General features: G+C 47.2%; 2 long non-coding RNA genes across 3 annotated transcripts in view; one reads left to right on the top strand and one right to left on the bottom strand.

The window, feature by feature from the left end:
* Nucleotides 1-127: 127 nt before the first annotated feature.
* LOC147095338 (uncharacterized) overlaps nucleotides 128-19,921 on the top strand; it is a 40,640-nt gene continuing 20,846 nt past the window's right edge. Inside the window, exon 1 of the long non-coding RNA XR_015074784.1 lies at nucleotides 128-207. This is a non-coding gene — a long non-coding RNA (uncharacterized LOC147095338). The remainder of the gene's footprint in view (nucleotides 208-19,921) is intronic.
* LOC147095337 (uncharacterized) overlaps nucleotides 18,813-19,921 on the bottom strand; it is a 66,444-nt gene continuing 65,335 nt past the window's right edge. For both annotated transcript variants that reach the window (XR_015074783.1, XR_015074782.1), the window contains one exon: nucleotides 18,813-19,108. This is a non-coding gene — a long non-coding RNA (uncharacterized LOC147095337). The remainder of the gene's footprint in view (nucleotides 19,109-19,921) is intronic.

Here is a 19,921-nt window from a genome sequence, read left to right as displayed (position 1 = left end):
CGGCTGTGTGACGTTGCAAACCGGCAACGCTGCCTGTGTGACGTCGGCAACCCGGTCTGTGTGACGTCAGCAACCCAGGCTGTGTGACGTCAGTAACCATTGTCCCATTGGTTGTGACGTGTGTGTCCAGCGGGGCACAAGCTGCGGGTTTGATTGTCAGTGAGGGGCCGGAATATAATGTGGAGAAATGTGAAGTTATCCACTTGGGTAAGAAATATAGAAAAGCAGAGTATTTTTTATATGGAGAGAGATTGGGAAATGTTGGTGTTCAGAGGGACCTGGATTTCCTTGTACACAAATCACTGAAAGTTAACATGCAGGTACAGCAAGCAATTAGGAAATGAAATGGTATGTTGGCCTTTATTACAAGAGGATTTGAGTATAAGAGTAAAGATGTCTTACTGCAATTATACAGGGCCTTGGTGAGACCACACCTGGAGTACTGTGTACAGTTTTGGTCTCCTTACCTAAGGAAGGAAATACTTACCATAGAGAGAGTGCAACGTAGGTTCACCAGACTGGTTCCTGGGATGGGGGGATTGCCCTATGAGGAGAGATTGAGTAGACTAGGCCTGTATTCTCTAGAGTTTACAAGAATTTTTTTTATTCGTTTTATGGGATCTGGGCGTCGCTGGCAAGGCCAGCATTTATTGCCCATCCCTAATTGCCCTTGAGAAGGTGGCGGTGAGCCGAATTCTTGAACCGCTGCAGTCCGTGTGGTGAAGGTTCTCCCACACTGCTGTTGGGGAGGGAGTTCCAGGATTTTGACCCAGTGACGATGAAGGAACGGCGATATACTTCCAAGTCAGGATGGTCTGTGGCTTGGAAGGGAACCTGGAGGGGGTGGTGTTCCCATGCGCCTGCTGCCCTTGTCCTTCTTGGTGGAAGAGGTCGCGGGTTTGGGAGGTGCTGCCGAAGAAGCCTTGGCGAGTTGCTGCAGTGCATCTTGTAGATGGTACACACTGCAGCCGCGGTGCGCCGGTGGTGGAGGGAGTGAATGTTTAAGCTGGTGGATGGGGTGCCAATCAAGCGGGCTGCTTTGTCCTGGATGGTGTCGAGCTTCTTGAGTGTTATTGGAGCTGCACACATCCAGGCAAGTGGAGAGTATTCCATCACACTCCTTACTTGTGCCTTGTAGATGGTGGAAAGGCTTTGGGGAGTCAGGAGATGGGACACTTGCCACACAATACCCAGCCTCTGACCTGCTCTTGTTGCCACAGTATTTATGTGGCTGGTCCAGTTAAGTTTCTGGTTAATGGTGACCTCCCAGGATGTTGATAGTGGGGGATTTGGCGATGGTAATGCCATTGAATGTCATGCGGAGGTGGTTAGACTCTCGCTTGTTGGAGATAGTCATTGACTGGCACTTCTGTGGCGCAAATGTTACCTGCCACTTATCAGCCCAAGCCTGAACGTCGTCCGGGTCTTGTTACATGCGGGCATGGACTGCTTCATTATCTGAGGAGTTGTAAATGGCGCTGAACACTGTGCAGTCTTCAGCAAACATCCCCTTTTCTGACCTTATAGAAACATAGAAGATAGGAGCAGGAGTTGGCCATTCAGCCCCTCGAGCCTGCTCCACCATTCAATGAGATCATGGCTGATCATCCAATCTCAGTACCCTGTCCCTGCCTTCTCCCCATATCCCTTGATCCCTTTAGCCTTAAGAAATATATCTAACTCCTTCTTGAATATATTTAATGAATTGGCCTCAACTGCCTTCTGTGGTAGAGAATTCCACAGGTTCACCACTCTCTGGGTGAAGAAATTACTCCTCATTTCTGTCCTAAATCGCTTACCCCTTCTCCTTAGACTGTGACCCCTAGTTCTGGACTCCCCGACCATCGGGAACATCCTTCCTGCATCTAGTCTGTCCAGTCCTGTCAGAATTTTATAAGTTTCAATGCGATCAACCCACATTCTTCTAAACTCCAGTGAGTATAAGCCCAATCGAACCAATCTCTCCTCATACGTCATTCCTGCAATCCCAGGTATCAGCCTGGTGAAACTTCGCTGAACTCCTTCCATGGCAAGAACATCCTTCCTCAGATAAGGCGACCAAAACTGCACACAATACTCAAGATGTAGTCTCACCAAGGCCCTGTACAACTGCAGCAAGACATCCTTCTTCCTGTACTCCAACCCTCTCACTACGAAGGCCAACATACCATTTGCCTTCTTAACTGCCTGCTGCACCTGCATGCTTACCTTCAGCGACTGTTGCACAAGGTCACCCAGGTCTCGTTGCACTTCCCCTTCTCCCAATCTATTGCCATTCAGATAATAATCTGCCTTCCTGTTTTTGCCACAAAAGTGGATAACCTCGCATTTATCCACGTTATATTGCATCTGCCATGCGTCTGCCCAATCACCCAACCTGTCCAAATCATCCTGGAGTTTCTCGGCATCCTCCTCACAGCACAAACACACACCCAGCTTTGTGTCATCTGTAAATTTGGAGATATTACATCTAGTTCCCTTGTCTAGATCATTAATATATATTGTGAATAGCTGATGTCCAAGGACTGATCCCTGCAGTACCCCACTAGTCACTGCCTGCCACTCAGAAAAAGACCCGTATATTCCAACACTTTCCTTTCTGTCTGCCAACCAGTTCTCCATCCAAGTCAATACCTTGCCCCCAATCCCATGTGCCTTAAGTTTACATGCTAATCTCTTATGCGGGACCTTATTGAAAGCCTTCTGAAAGTCCAAATACACCACATCCACTGGTTCTCCCTTATCTATTTTACCAGTTACATCTTTAAAAAAATTCCAGTAGAATAATCAAGCACGATTTACCTTTTGTAAATCCATATTGATTTTGTCCGATCCTGTCACTGTTTCCCAAGTGCTCTGCTATAACATCTTTTATAATGGACTCTAGCATTTTTCCCACTACCGATGTCAGTTTTACCAGTCTGTAATTCCCCGTTTTCTCTCTACCACCTTTTTTGAATAGTGGGGTAACATTAGCTACCCTCCAATCCATGGGTACTGTTCCAGATTCCATCGAATGTAGGAAGATGATCAGCAAAGCATCTACTATTTCTAGGGCCACTTCCTTAAGTAAACTAGGATGTAGATTCTCAGGCCCTGGGGATTTATCAGCCTTCAATCCCATCAATTTCCCTAACACCATTTCCCTACAAATACTGATTTCTATCAGTTCCTCCCTTTCATCAGACCCTATATTCCCCGACATCTCTGGGAGGTTATTTGTGTCCTCCACTGTGAAGACCGAACCAAAACATGTATTTAATTGGTCTGCGATTTCTTTGTTCCCCATTATAAATTCCCCTGATTCTGACTGCAAGGGACCTACGCTTGACTTCACCAATCTTTTTCTCTTCACATATCATTAAAAGTGTTTACAGTCAGTTTTTATATTCCCAGAAAGCTTACTCTCATATTCTATTTTCCCTTTCTTAATTAGTCCCTTTGTCCTCCTTTGTTGAATCCTAAACTGCTTCCAATCCTCAGGTTTACTGCTTTTACTGGACAATTTATATGACCTCTCCTTGGATCTTATGCTACCCCTAATTTCCCTTGTTAGCCACGGTTGAGTCACCTTTTTTGTTTTATTTTTATGCCAAACTGGGATGAACAAATTCTGTAGTTCATCCATGCGGTCTTTGAATGTTTGCCATTGCCTATCCACCGTCAACCCTTTGAGTGACATTCCCTAATCAATCCTACCCAACTCGCGCCTCAGACCATTGTAGTTTCCTTTATTTAAATTTAGGACCCTAGTCTCTGAGTCGACTACTTCATTCCCCATCTTAATGAAAAATTCGATCATATTATGATCTCTCTGACCCAAGCGGCCTCATACAACAAGATTGCTAATTAATCCTTTCTCATTACATAATACCCAGTCTAAGATGGACTGATCTTTGGTTGGTTCCTTGACATATTGATCCAGGCAACCATCCCTTAAACACTCCAGGAATTCCTCCTCCACAGTATTGTTACTAATTTGGTTAGCCCAACCTATATGTAGACTAAAGTCACCCATGATGATTGCTGTGCCCTTATTGCACGCTTCTCTAATTTCCCTTTTAATGATGGATTTCTTTGGATTTAAATGGTTGGGATTGAAACAAAGGATTCCTCCCCTGTTCCCAAATACCCCTCGAAGAACTGGGTTATTGTAAAATGCGGGAAATACAGGAGGGTCAGGATTGCAGAAATGTCTGTGGCAGTTACTGAGCCCTGCTGGAATATTTTCCAGCCCGGGAGATTGTTAACAGTGAAATAAATCGTGGGCTGGAAACAGGACGGGAGCTCTTTTCAGTTCCACCACTTTAACTTTTATTAACAGAGGATATTGAACACCTCGAGTCTGTCCAGTGAACCTAAACCCACAATGCCCAGAGTCAGTGACCCTGTACCCTCAATGTCCATGGTCAGTGACACAAAACCCACAATGCTCAGGGGCAGTGACCCTGCAGCCACAATGTCCAGGGTCAGTGACCCTGTACCCACACTGCCCAAGGAAACTGTCCCTGTACCCACAATGCCCAGGGTCAGTGACTGTGAACCCACAATGCCCAGGGTCAGTGACCCTGTACCCATAATGCCCAGGGTCAGTGACCCTGTACCCACAATGCCCAAGGTCAGTGACTCTGCACCCACAATGCCAGGAAAAGTGAACCTGTACCCACAATGTCAAGGTTCAGTGACCCTGTGACCACAATGCCCATGGTCAGTGAACGTGTACCCACAATGCCCAGTGTCAGTGACGCTAAATCCACAATGCACATGGGCAGTGACCATGTACCCATAATGCTCAGGATCTGTTACCCTGTACCCACAATTCCCATGGTCAGTGACACAGTACCCACAATGCCCAGGGTCAGTGACCCTGTTCCCCCAATGCCCATGGTCTGTGATTCTGTACCCACAGTGCCCAGGGTCAGTGACCCTGTACCCACAGTGCTCATGGTCAGTTAACCTGTACCCACAATACCCAGGGCCAGTGACACTGTACCCACAATGGCTAGGGTCAGTGACTCTGTACCCACAATGCCCATGGCCAGTGACTCTGTACCCACAATGCCCTTGGTAAGTGAACCTACATAGAAACATAGAAAAATAGAAGATAGGAGCAGGAGAGGGACATTCGGCCACTCGAGCCTGCTCCGCCATTTAATGAGATCAAGGCTGATAATCTAAATTCAGTACCCTGTCCATACTATCTCCCCATTTCTCTTGATTCCTTTAGCCTTAAGAAATATATCTAACGCCTTCTTGAATATATTTATTGAATTGGCCTCAACTGCCTTCTATGGTAGAGAATTCCACAGGTTCACCACTCTCTGGGTGAAGAAATTCCTCCTCATCTCAGTCCTAAATGGCTTACCCCTTATCCTTAGGCTGTGACCCCTGGTTCTGGACTCCTCCGCCATTGGAACATCGTTCCTGCATCTAGTCTGTCTAGTCCTGTTAGAATTTTATAAGTTTCAATGAGATCCCCTCTCATCTTCTAAACTCTAGTGAATATAAGCTTAATCGACCCAATCTCTCCTCATACGTCATTGCTGCCATCCCAGGTATCAGTCTGGTGAATCTTCACTGCACTCTCTCCATGGCAAGAACATCCTTCCTCAGATAAGGTGACAAAAACTGCACACAATTTTCAAGGTTTGGTCTCACCAAGGCCCTGTACAACTGCAGCAAGACAGCCTTGCTCCTGTACTCGAAACCTCTCGCTATGAAGGCCAACATAATATTTGCCTTCTTAACCGCCTGCTGCACCTTAACCGACTGGTGCACAAGGACACCCAGGTCTCATTGCCCTTCCCCTTTTCCCAATTGTAGTGTCCGTGTGTTGATAGAGACACTGAAGACAGGAGTTGGTTCATAGGTGTTTACTAAGCAAAGTCTGGAGGGGTACTAACGGATATAACACAATATACAGGCTTATATAGCCCGAGTGGCCATTACCGGCATTACAGCACATATGGGGCTCTTAAAGGCACATACACTACACCAATCTATTGCCATTCAGATAATAATCTGTCTTCCTGTTTTTGCCACCGAAGTACATAACCTCGCCTTTATTCACATTATACTGCATCTGCCATGCATCTGCCCAATCACCCAACCTGTCCAAATCATACTGGAGTTTCTCTGCATCCTCCTCACAGCACACACGCCACCCAGCTTTGTATCTCTGTACCCACAATGCCCAGCGTTAGTGACAGTGTACCCACAATGCCCATGGTCAGTGACCCTGTTCTCACAATATCAAGGGTCAGTAATTCTATACCCATAATGCCCAGGGTCAGTGACCCTGTACCCACAATGCCCAGGGTCTGTGTTTCTATACCCACAATGCCCAGGGTCAGTGACCAATACCCCCAATTCAGGATTAATAACCGATTACACACAATTCCCAGTGTCAGTGACCCTGTACCCACAACGACCCGGGTCTGTGATTCTATACCCACAATGCCCAGGGTCAGTGACATATACTCACAATACAGGGTCAGTGACAGATTACCCACAATTCCCAGTATCAGCAACCCTATACGCATAATGCCCAAGGTCAGTGACCTTATTCCTAAAATGACCAAGGTCAGTGACCCTATACACACAATGCCCAAGGTCAGTGCCCTTACCCACAATGCCAAGGGTCAGTGATCCTCTACCCACAATACCCAGGGTGTGGAGATGCCGGTGTTGGACTGGGGTGGACAAACGTAAGAAATCACACAACACCGGGTTATAGTCCAACAGCTTTATTTGAAATCACAAGCTTTCGGAGCACTGCTCCTTCATCAGGTGAAGTGGAGAGATGCATAAAAACACAGCTTATATAGTCAGAGAATAATGTCAGATGTTTACAGGTAATCTTTCTAACTGCCATGTATCACACCTCGGCAGAGAGATAATCACAGCAATCAAAGGTGTAAATGGTGTCCAAACAGGTTAGTCAGGAAAACATTATATCAAAGAACAATGAGGTGGGGTCACAAGGGGTCAAATGTTGCAGATGCTGGGGTCTGTATGAAAAACAAAAAATCAGACAAAAAACATATTTTTGCTGGAAATCACAGCAGGTCCGGCCGCATCTGTGTGGACAGAACAAGCCAATGACGACTCGAGTCTGGATGACCCTACGTCAGGTAGGGTTACATGTAGCGTGACCTGAACCCAAGATCCCGGTTCAAGCCGTCCTCATGGGTGCGGAACTTGGCTATCAGTTTCTGCTCGATGATTTTGCGTTGTCGTGTGTCTCGAAGGCCGCCTTGGAGAATGCTTACCCGAAGATCGGAGGCTGAATGTCCTTGACTGCTGAAGTTTTCCCTGACTGGGAGGGAACACTCCTGCCTGGCGATTGTTGCACGGTGTCCGTTCATCCGTTGTCGCAGTGTCTGCATGGTCTCGCCAATGTACCATGCTCCGGGGCATCCTTTCCTGCAATGTATGAGGTAGACAACGTTGGCCGAGTCACATGAGTATGTACCATGTACCTGGTGGATGGTGTCCTCACGTGTGATGATGGTACCTGTGTTGATGATCTGGCATGTCTTGCAGAGGTTGCTGTGGCAGGGTTATGTGGTGTCGTGGTCGCTGTTCTCCTGAAAGCTGGGTAATTTGCTGCGAACGATGGTCTGTTTGAGGTTAGGCGGCTGTTTGAAGGTGAGTAGTGGAGGCGTGGGAATGGCCTTAGTGAGGTGTTCATCATCATCGATGACATGTTGAAGTCTGCGAAGAACATGGCGTAGTTTCTCCGCACCGGGGAAGAACTGGACGACGAAGGGTACTCTGTTGGTTGTGTCCTGTGTTTGTCTTCTGAGGAGGTCTATGCGATTTTTCGCTGTGGCCCGTCGGAACTGTCGATCAACGAGTCAAGCGTCATATCCCGTTCTTACAAGGGCGTCTTTCAGCATCTGTAGGTGTCCATCGCGTTCCTCCTCGTCTGAGCAGATCCTGTGTATTCGCAGGGCTTGTCCATAGGGGATGGCTTCTTTAACGTGGTTAGGGTGGAAGCTGGAGAAGTGGAGCATCGTGAGGTTGTCCGTGGGCTTGCGGTAGAGTGAAGTGCTGAGGTGTCCGTCTTTGATGGAGATTCGTGTGTCCAAGAATGAAACCGATTCTGAGGAGCAGTCCATGGTGAGTTTGATGGTGGGATGGAACTTGTTGATGTTATTGTGTAGTCTTTTCAGTGATTCTTCACCATGGGACCATAGGAAGAAAATGTCGTCGATGTATCTGGTGTATAGCGTTGGTTGGAGGTCCTGTGCAGCGAAGAAGTCTTGCTCGAACTTGTGCATGAAGATGTTGGTGTATTGGGGTGCGAATTTGGTCCCCATGGCTGTTCCATGTGTTTGGGTAAAGAACTGGTTGTCGAAGGTGAAGACATTGTGGTCAAGGATGAAGCAGATGAGTTGTAAGATGGCGTCTGGAGATTGGCTGTTGTTGGTGTTGAGTACTGAGGCTGTCGCAGCGATGCCGTCATCGTGGGGGATACTGGTGTAGAGTGCCGAGACGTCCATCGTGGCGAGGAGTGTTCCTGGTTCGACTGGTCTGTGGGTGCTGAGTTTCTGTAAGAAGTCTGTCGTGTCACGACAGAAGCTGGGTGTTCCCTGTACGATGGGTTTCAGGGTGCCCTCGATGTATCCAGAGAGGTTCTCACACAGGGTTCCGTTGCCTGATACGATCGGAGGTCCGGGTGTGTTGGCTTTGTGTATCTTTGAGAGGCAGTAGAAGTCTCCCATGTGGGGAGTATGTGGGATGAGAGCACGTAGAATGCTTTGAAGGTCTGGATCGAAGGTCTTGATCAGTCTGTTGAGTTGGCGGGTGTGTTCTTTGGTCGGATCTGCGGGCAACTTTCTGTAGTGTTCCTGGTTGTCCAGTTGTCGGTATGCTTCTTCGCAATAGTCCGTTCTGTTCTGTATGACAATGGCTCCTCCTTTGTCTACTGGTTTGATGACGATGTTGCAGTTGCTCTTGAGAGCATGGATGGCGTTGCGTTGTGCTCGGATGACATTCTGGACTGTCTTGTGAGTGCGGCTGATGAATCTGGCGTTGATGCATCTCCTGACAGCTTGAGCATACACGTCAAGCTTAGGGCAGCGATTCTCCGGAGGGGTCCAATTTGACTCTTTCTTCTTCAGTTGCTGCAATGCGGATCCCTCTGCCTGCTGGTCCGGATCATTGATTGTCTCATTGGGTTCGCTGCTGACATCTTGGGATTTGTGGAAGAATTCCCGGAGCCTCATTCTCCTGATGAATTCCTCTGTGTCTGCCGTGAGAGCGATGGGGTCCATTTTGGTGGTGGGGCAGAAATTGAGCCCTCGGCTGAGAACTTCAATTTCGTCTGGTTGAAGGGTGTGGTCGGACAGGTTGACGATGGACTTCCCTGTGGTTTCAACTGTGGTACCAGGAGAGGCTTGGTTGCTGCTGCTGGTGATGCTGAGTTTCTCAAGCTCCCTGTTCTTGGTGTGCATGTAGGCAGCGTAGTTCCGTTGCCTCGTCTGTTTGGCGGTATCTCATCCCCCAGTCGGGGAACACTTCAGCAGTCAAGGACATTCAGCCTCCGATCTTCGGGTAAGCATTCTCCAAGGCAGCCTTCGAGACACACGACAACACAAAATCATCGAGCAGAAACTGATAGCCAAGTTCCGCACCCATGAGGACGGCCTGAACCGGGATCTTGGGTTCATGTCACGCTACATGTAACCCCACCTGACGTAGGGTCATCCAGACTCGAGTCGTCATTGGCTTGTTCTGTCCACACAGATGCGGCCGGACCTGCTGTGATTTCCAGCAAAAAAATGTTTTTTGTCTGATTTTTTCTTTTTCATACAGACCCCAGCATCTGCAACATTTGACCCCTTGTGACCCCACCTCATTGTTCTTTGTTGTAATGTTTTCCTGACTAACCTGTTTGGATACCATTTACACCTTTGATTGCTGTGATTATCTCTCTGCCGAGGTGTGATAAATGGCAGTTAGAAAGATTACCTGTAAACATCTGACATTATTCTCTGACTATATAAGCTGTGTTTTTATGCATCTCTCCACTTCACCTGACGAAGGAGCAGCGCTCCGAAAGCTTGTGATTTCAAATAAAGCTGTTGGACTATAACCTGGTGTTGTGTGATTTCTTACACAATACCCAGGGCCAGTGACCTTGAACCCACAATCCCGTCTCCTACTGGTCACCTCGGAGATGAACTCCTTTGACCAACTGGCTTTGCTGTCTGCCTGTGATGTTGGTTCGGTGACCAGAAACTGCTCAGCCTAGGCTGGGGGACGGAAAACACTGGAGATTAGGGCCCGAATCACAGCAGGGCACAATTATTCACACTCGGTCTCTTGCTCCATGCCTCGCTCACGCGGTGAGGTACTGAGCCCAACACACAGAGTAGGAAGATCCCAGGCTGCATGCCTGATCTATGCTGTGTCAGCTGCCCTCTCTCGCCTGGTGTAGTACTGAGCCCCACACACTTTTGCAGGAAGATCCCAGGCTCCATCCCTGGCCTGTGCTGTGTGAGCTGCCCTCTCTCACCCGATTGGCTACTGAGCGCCACACCGAACAGAAAGATGCCAGGCTCCATGCACGGCCTGTGCTGAGTGAGCTGCCCTCTCTCAAACTTTGTGGTACTGAGCTGCACACACGGAGTAGGAGAATCCAAGGCTCCATGACCGACCTGTGCTGAGTGAGTTGCCCTCTCTCACCCTTTGTGGTACTGAGCTGCACTCAGGCAGTAGGAGAATCCAAGGCTCCATGACCGACCTGTGCTGAGTGAGCTGCCCTCTCTCACTGGGTGTGGTACTGAGCCCCACACGCAGAGCAGATGGATCCCAGGCTCCATGCCCGGCCTGTGTCCATTGGGCTGACCTCTCTCACCCGCTGAAAGGGGCTGGGCTCTCAGGCTGACACCAGGGGGCTTGAAGAGTTGCTACAACGCCGCCACTGGCAGGAGCGGAGATCTGCAGCGTGACTTGTTTAAATAGGAAGCTCCCATTGGAAACCCTGAGCCTGGGATTTACACCCGGGCCATGCAGGGATTCCCGGCTCCAAACTCTTTTCACCTCTCCGGAGTTCCCCCCCCCCCCTTGCGGCCAATCTGAGCAGCCGATATGGAAACAACAGCTGTCTCAGCCAATCACGTGAAACGCGATAGACCAATCACAGTGGGGTTTTGCACAGTGCACCTGCCCACGGATATTGTGATGGACTGCTCTCTCAACCATTCGCTGAGCGCCGCGCTATGACCAATCGGAGCACAGCCCTGCTGTTTCTCTCCGCCCAGCGACGTTGCGTCATTCTGCTCCCAGCGTCATTCCGCTGTGACAGATTGTGGAGTCCCGCTACTGGGTGCCGGAACCAATGAGAGAGCGGAGGCAGGACAGCGCTCTTAAAGCGGAGCTGTGCTCAGAACTACAATTGTTCAACTATATTTCTGTGATGGTTGTGAAAGCAGGAACCGGACTACGCAAAGTCGGAGGGTGAAAGAGAGGACGAACGCGGGAAAGAGGAAGTTGTAAATAAATGGAGGGAAGGGGGAAGAAATAAAGAAACAGAGAGGTCTAGGGGGGGAATTCCATTGCTTAGGGGCTCGGCAGATGTTGGTACAGCTGCCAATGGTGGACCGATGAAAATCGAGGATGCGCAAGGGGCCATAATTAGAGTAGCGCAGAGATCTCGAAGTATTGTAGGTCTGGAGGAGGTTACAGAGATAGTGAGGGGCGAGGCTGTGGAGGGACTTGAAAACAAGGATGACAATTTTTAAATGAAGGGATCTGGACCGGGAGCCGATGTAGTTCAGTGAGCACAGGGGTGATGGGTGAACGGGACTTGGTGTGAGTTAGGACACTGGCAGCAGAGTTTTGGATGAGCTAAAGTTCATGGAGGATGGAAATTAGGAGGCTGGCCAGGAGAGCACTGGAATAGTCAAGTCTAGGGGTGACAAAGGCATGGATGAGGTTGCAGCAGCGGATGCGGGTTACAGCAGTAGACGAGCTGAAGCAGGGGCAGAGTTGGGCGATGTTACATAGCTGGAAATAGGCGGTCTTGGTGATGGAGTGGATATGTGGTCGGAAGATCATCTCAGTGTCAAATGGGATACCAACGTTGTGAACGATATTGTTCAGCCTCAGGCAGTGATCAGGGAGAGGGAATGAAGTTTGTGGTTGGGACCGAAGACAATGGCTTCGGTCTTCCCAATATTTAGTTGGACGAAATGTCTGCTCATACCGTACTGGATGTCGGACAAGCAGTGTGACAATTTAGAGACAATGGAGGGGTCGAGGGAGGTGGTGGTGAGGTAGAGCTGGGTGTCGTCAGTGTACATGTGGAAACTGTCGCTGTGTTTTCAGATGATGTCGCTGAGTGGCAGCATGATGATGAGAAATAGGAAGGGGCCAAGGATAGATCCTTAGGGGACACAGAGGTAACAGTGTGAGGGCAGGAATAGAAGCCATTGCAGGCGATTCTCTGGTTATGGTTAGATAGATAAGAATGGAACCAGGTGAGTGCAGCCACACTCGGCTGGATGATGGAGGAGAGGTGTTGAAGGAGGATGGAGTGGTCAACCATGTCAAAGGCTGCAGACAGGTCAAGAAGGATGAGGAGGGGCAGTTTTATATGGTCACAGTCACATAGGATGTCATTTGTGACTTTGATATGAGCCATTTCAGGACTGTGGCTGGGGTTCAACCTGATTGGAGTGTTTCAAACATGGAGTTGCAGGAAAGATGGGCATGGATTTGGGAGGTGACAACACGCTCCAGGATTTTGGAGAGGAAATGGAGGTTGGAGATGGGCCGTAGTTTGCAAGAACAGAGAGGTCAAGGGTGGAGTTTTTGAGAAGGGGGCTGATGATGGCAGATTTGAATGTGAAGTGGACAGTACCTCCTTTAAGATGCTCCTTAAAACCTGCCTCTTTGGACAAGCTTCTGGTCACCTGTTCTAATATCTCAGTATGTGGCTTGGTGTTAAATTTTTTTTGATGATCGCTCCTGTGATGCATTTATGATGTTTTACTATGTTAAAGGTGCTGTATAAATGCAAGCTGATGTTGTTGCTAGGTATGTATACCAATGAGAGAGTTCAATTAAGTATCCACAGCATAACGTTTCATATGTATACTTCAAATCAGCATTTATATAACTTAAAGGCCTATCTATAACTCACAACATTAGAAATATAAATCCAAGCTACATGTATATAATCTAAGGCATAACATTAAACAGTGGATGAATAATTTTAAACCCTGTATCTATTAAAACAGTTTCTGCCTATTTAAAGTAGCTTTCTTGTAATCGAAAGCTGCCACATTTACACACCATATCCATCATTTAAACCAGCATGTGCCTAACGATCGATATAATCGCATTTCAAAATACTTGTTCCTGTGCCTCTTCCTCTTTATATGCCCAGGTTCAAGGTCACGGGACACTGACCGGTTCAACTGGAAAAGGATAGAACGGATGACTGTAAAATGGGGATTCATTCTTCACTCCCTCCAATAACAGGGAGATGATGAGAATTGTTTTTTATACTGCAGGTTATTATGATCTGGAATTCACTATCTGAAAGGGCTGTGGAAGTAGATTCAGTAGCAACTTACAAAAGGGAATTGGATAAATACTTGAAAGGGGAGAAACTTGCATGGCTTTGAAGAAATAACAGGGGAGTAGGACTAATTGGAGAGCACTTTCAAAGAGCCGGCACAGGCACGATGGGCCGAATAGCCTCCTCTTGTGCTGTATCATTTTCGGAATAGAGGTGTAATACTCCCTGCTACCGGGAGGTGGCACCATTACATAAAACATCCCCCCTCCCCCTAGAGGCCTGCTGGTGAAATGCACCCAGCATTGACCCTCCCCATTTAAAAGTAACTCTGGTCACATTACTGATGAATTTACATTGATCTCCCCTTTCTTTCTCCCCCCTCACCCTCCGCAGGTACAGACTGTCGCTGAGGGTCGGGATTCACAGACTCGCGCTGCATCACTGGAACCTCACCCCAAGGGTCTGATCTCCTGTGTCAGCCCAGACACTCAGTGTCAGCACCTACCAGCAGGGGACACTGCTGACCAGGAGAGATAGAAAGAGACAGAGAGGGAGACAGAGAGAGAGTGGAGGAGTGAGAGACATAAAAACAGAGACAGATAAAGACAGAGAAAGAGACAGAGGAGAGAGATAGAGAGAGAAACAGAGAGAGATAGAGAGGGAGAGACCGAGGCAGTGAGTCAAAAAGAGAGAAATCAAGAGAATGTGAAAGAGAGTGAGACAGAGTGACATAAGGGGAGAGAAACAGAGAAACAAAGAGTTGGAGCAGAAATAGAATCAGAGAGCCGAGAGAGAAGAGGGAGAGATAGTGGCAGAGACTTAGAGAGAGTGACAGAGAGAGGGTGGCAAAGACAGACAGTGACTTGGTTCTGAGTGTCGGTTACTTCCCTGATATCTGGAACAAAGGACTCATAACGCCCAGATACAAAAGTGGAGACAAAGTTGACCCAAATAACTATCGAGGCATCTGTGTAAACAGTAACCTGAGGAAGGTTTTCTGTAGTATCATAAACAAAAGACTTATAAACTTCCTTGAGGAGCACAATGTCTTGAGTAAAAGCCAAATTGGATTCCTACCAAACTACAGAACATCAGATCATATCTTCACCCTGCAGACCCTAATTGACAAACACGTTCATCAAAACAAAAGCAACATTTTTGCCTGCTTTATAGATTTCCAGAAGGCTTTCGATTCCATCTGGCACGACGGTCTATTCTTGAAACTTATTGAAAGTGGTGTAGGGGGAAAATCATATGATGTAATTAAATCAATGTATACAAACAATAAATGTGCAGTTAAAATTGGAGACAAACAAAATACTTCCCACAGGGGCGTGGTGTGACGCAGGGCTCGCCCATCTCACCGACACTCTTTAATATTTACATAAATGAATTGGCAAAACTACTTGAACAATCTACAGCATCCGGCCTCACCCTATATGAATCCAAGGTTAAATTCCTCCTCTATGCATATGACCTGGTTCTGCTGTCACCAACTAAGGAGGGTCTACAGCAGAACCTGGATCTGCTAGAGTCATTCTGTCAGACCTGGGCCCTGACAATAAACCCCCAAAAAACCAAAGTCCTTGTGTTCCAGCAAAGATCCAGACATCAGGGACCCAGAATAAATTTCACACTAGGAACAACTAAAATTGAACAAACCACTAACTACACATACTTGGGCTTAAAAATCAGCTCTACGGGAAATTTTCATCTGGCTGTGAATGAACTGAAAGAGAAAGCTAGAAGGGCTTTCTATGCCATTAAAAAATCAATCCAAATAGAAATCCCGATTAGCATTTGGCTCAAAATGTTCAAATCAGTAATTGAACCAATTGCACTCTATGGCAGTGAGGTGTGGGGACCGCTAACACAAGAAGAATTTGCAAAATGGGACAAACACCCAATTGAGATCCCACATGCAGAATTCTGTAAAAGTATCCTCCGGACTCAAAGGAAAACCGTAAACAATGCATGCAGGGCAGAACTAGGCCAACATCCATTAATAATTACTATCCAAAAAAGAGCCACCAAATTTTGGAAACACCTAAAAATGAGCAACCCCCACTGCTATCATTACGAAGCCCTGAAATGCCAAGAGAGGACCATAAAGAAGAATACCCTCAGTCAACTAGTCCTGGGACTCAGTCAAGTAACTACTAACAATAACCAGCCCCAGGACAGTGACATCATAGCACAGAGAATTCGACCCAACACAATTGTCATTAAGCAAAAGGAAAAATATCTGTCATATTGGGCAGAAACAACAAAAACCCAAAACAAACTCATTTGCTACTTGGCCCTAAACAGACAATACAACATGGCTGAATACCTGACCATGGTAAAGGATAGCAAACTGAGAAAAACCTTGACAAGGTACAGACTTAGCGAACATAGCCTGGCCATCGAAAAAGGCAGACAGACAGACCCGGCTGCCAAGAGAGGACAGGATATGCTCTCACTGCAGTCAGGGAGTGGTGGAGACAGAGATGCACTTCCTCACAGCTTGTGGAAAATATCAGGGCATCAGGGAGAATTTCTACCCAAAATTCACAAAAATATGCCCTGAATTCAGAAATTTGAATGACGACCAAAAACTGCCATACCTACGAGGGGAACAGAGAAATTGTGTAAGCTTAGCGGCAGACTATGTTACACCTTGCCATAAACAGAGGGACAACCATTAAACCTAAGAAGAGTATATACAAATTATACGAATGTATATTTATACACTCAGGGATATATCTGTTTATACACTGTATGGATAGATCGGCATTTATGTGTTCAACCATAAATGTTTTTCGATGCTTTGGCAACATAAGATGCACCTTATCATGCCAATAAAGCGATTTGAATTGAATTGAATTGAATAGAGAGACAGGGTGAGAACAAAATAAGACAGATAATGACGCAGAGATACAGAAGGAAAGAGACGAAGGGAGAGACAGAGGCAAGATGAAGGGACAGAGGGACATAGGGATAGTGAGAGAGACAGACAAGATGGAGGGACAGAAGGATAGTGAGAGAGAGAGACAGAGACAAGAGGGAGTCAGAGTTACACAAAGAGACACTGAGAAACAGAGATAGAGGTCAGAGTGAGAAGAAAGGGAGAGAGATGGTCAGAAAGACAGTGAGACAAACAGTGACAGTTACAGAAAAAGAGGGACAGAGAAGGAATGCGAGAGAGAGGAAAATATAGAAAGGGGAGAGACAGAAAGGGGGAAAGAGAGAACGACAGAGATAGAGTGAGAAAATGAGACAGAGAAAGAGAGAGTAAAGCAGAGGGACAGACAATGAGTGAGAGGGAAATATAAAGAGAGGAGAGTGAGAAAGAGACAGAATGCAAGAAAGAGAGACAGAGTGAGAGAAAAGAGAGAAGGGGAGCAAGACAGAGAACAGAGAGAGAAACAGAGCAAGAGAGAGAAAGAATCACAGCAGAGAGAAAAAGGCAGGGAGAGATGGAGAGATACAGAAAGAAACACAGCAGGAGAAAGAGCAAGAGACTGATGGGGTGAAAAATAGAGAGAGATAGAAAGACAGCGAGAGAGAGACAAGAGAGAAAGATAGACAAGATGGAAAGAGTGAGGGATAGTGACAGAGAGATGGAGATTAGGGGGAGACAAAAAGAGAAACAGAGAAAGACAGAGAAATAATGAGTGGGTGAGAGAAAGGCGGGACAGAGAGAGAGAGAGAAATGGAGATAGAGAGAGGGGCAGGAAGAGAGAAAGTGAGATAGCTAAAGAGAGTGGTGAGAATGTGGAACTCGCTACCACAGGGAGTGGCTGAAGCGAATAGTATCGGTGTATTTAAGCGGAGGGTAGATAAGCCGATGAGGGAGAAGGGAATAGAGGGTTATGTTGATAGAATTCGTTGAGGAACAGCAGGAGGAGGCCCGAGTGCAGTATAAATGCCAGCACGGCTGGTTGGGTCGAATGGCCTGCTTCTGTGCTGTGTATCCTATGTAGAGAAAGGGGGGCAGAGAGAGAGAGAGAGCTGTAGAGATTGATGTTGTTGGCCAGTCCCAGTAATAAATAGCACTCGGGGATGAAATGTGCATTATAATGGTGCATTACTTGTGGCCATTCTCAAGTGAAAATCCACAAACTCTATCGGCGTCTTGGCTTTTCTCAGGAGTGATCGCACATTGACAATGAACAAGCCCAATTTGATGGCTGACCTGGGCCGCAATTTGTGGATTAAATTATTTTCCGAGTCACCTAATTATTTTTCAGTGAGGTTTTCAAAAGCATGAAAGTAGCACTTTCATGTGCAATTTTTAAAGGTTGTATCAATGACTTTATCCTTGATTGTGCCTTATACCATGGTTATAATCGCCAGTGGAAGCAGAGTCGATCTCTCATTTTCCACTATAAGAATGAATTGAGACCATTTGGAATAAACAGACCGAGCACTTTTCAAAGTGACTGGTGAACCTGCATCATGTTGGTTAGCCTGTTAATAAGTGTTATTATTTTTAGTCAGTGTGGAAACGACATGAAGAGTTTTTATACAATAAATACCAGGAGGAATTTTAATGGTAGCTGTGGTGAACACAATTCATTTTATTTGTGCGGCAATGTTCCCTCTAATTATTTTTTTGTGCACGGTCCCTTTAAATATGCCGTTTCTCTTCCAGCGGCAGGAGCTGGTGAGCGGCCTGCACGTGACCTTGCCATTGGTCCGCGGCTGCGCACCTTCGGGGGAACATTGGCGTGCGGCCCTCAACAGCTCAACAAAACTTAACTGGCCCTCCAGCCCAAATAATTGCCCACCCCTGCTCTACACTGTCCCATCAAACACTCCCAGGGGTAGATATAGCACAGGGTAGATACAGTGTAAAGCTCCCTCTGCACTGTCCCATCAAACACTCCCAGGGCAGGTACAGCATGGGTTAGATACAGAGTAAAGTTCCCTCTGCACTGTCCCATCAAACACTCCCAGGGCAGGTACAGCACGGGTTAGATACAGAGTAAAGCTCCCTCTGCACTGTCCCCTCAGTCTGTGGGTCTGATTCAAAGTATGTCCGCTTCCAATCTGCCTGAACAAACCCGTTCAACTGAGATATCCTGAACCCTGAACGGTCAGAGTGCTGACACTCTGGGGCACCTGTCTTGTGAGTAACTTTCTGAATGTGTTATTAGACACTTGCAGAGATTGCCTGCAGCGGATTCCTCTTCCCATTTCCTGCAATTCCCAAACCTTCTCCCAGCCTCATTCCACCCCGAACCCCTTGCCCTCGGACACACTGATCATAAAGAGAAACAAGACACGGATGTGAAGCTGTGATCAATGCAGTAAGTTTTATTTATGAGTACAGCCCATTATTCTGACAGCACTAACATAGGGTCAGGGGTTACAGGACCAAAACAATCAAACAGAGCCTGCTTCCCGTGGAGGAAGGTTTCATTCAGTGAGAACGTGGAGAGCTCGGGCTGGTGGGAATCCATCACTGGATCATTCACCGTGGCGGTATGCAGCATTGTCCAGGGAAGCAGATTTTTGGTGGGAAAAGCTTCTCGCCTGGCCTACAGCCGTCCTCACGACACATTCCTCCAAGCTTGGTGCAGAACTCTAAAATCCAAAATGAAGAATGAATTGATTGTTCTCCCTTCCTCTGTGTACAGAACCATCAATGAGAAAACATGAAGCTGAGTCTGTCAGTGTTACTGGGACTGACTCTGGACCACACATGAAACTTAACTCTTTTATACTTAATGAAACTCCACACCGCTCCCCCTCCCCCGACCTGTGCAGACTCACTCTTTGTCCTGAAGGGCAGCCCAAGAGGATTTCGTTAGAATGGAGCCCACCACACCCGCTATCTGAGACCAGAGACACAGAGAGGAAAGATCTGACATTGATGGAGAACCTTTCCCGGCACCAGAGGGGCCCAAAGAGTTTCACAGACCAGGGATTGTTTCTGAAGTGCCGACACTGTTTTGTAGGAAACGTGGCAGACAATTTGCTCACAGCAAAGTCCCACAAAGAGCAAATGGGATTGGACAGGATGGGGAGTCTCTGCTCATGTTGGTTGAGAGAGTGATGTCGGTCCAAGAGACCGGGAGAACTCCCAGCTCTTCAAATAATGTCACCAGATGTTTCCTGCCCCATGAACAGGTAGACAGGGTCTCCGTTTAACGTTTCATCCACAACATGACACCTCCAACAGTGCAGCACTCCCCCAGTGCTGGGCTGTATGTACTGGACTGAGGCATCAACCCACAACTTGTTCACTCAACTCCCAACTGAGCCAAACTGACCCCCAGCTACTGGCAATTGATCATTTCCGTGTGAAGGCTGCAGAATTAAATAAACCTGCTTTGAAACCATTTTGATCCCATTCCCTGCCCTCCTGTTATGAAAACCTGACTCATGTCTGGGGAC

The sequence above is a fragment of the Somniosus microcephalus genome, unplaced genomic scaffold (genome assembly GCF_052327205.1).
Source record: "Somniosus microcephalus isolate GS21.2 unplaced genomic scaffold, FLI_Smic_1.0 unresolved_chr1, whole genome shotgun sequence".
Taxonomy (NCBI): Eukaryota; Metazoa; Chordata; class Chondrichthyes; order Squaliformes; family Somniosidae; genus Somniosus; species Somniosus microcephalus.
The sequence above is the reverse complement of the archived record's forward strand: the minus strand, read 5'-3'. Positions and strand labels throughout refer to the sequence as shown.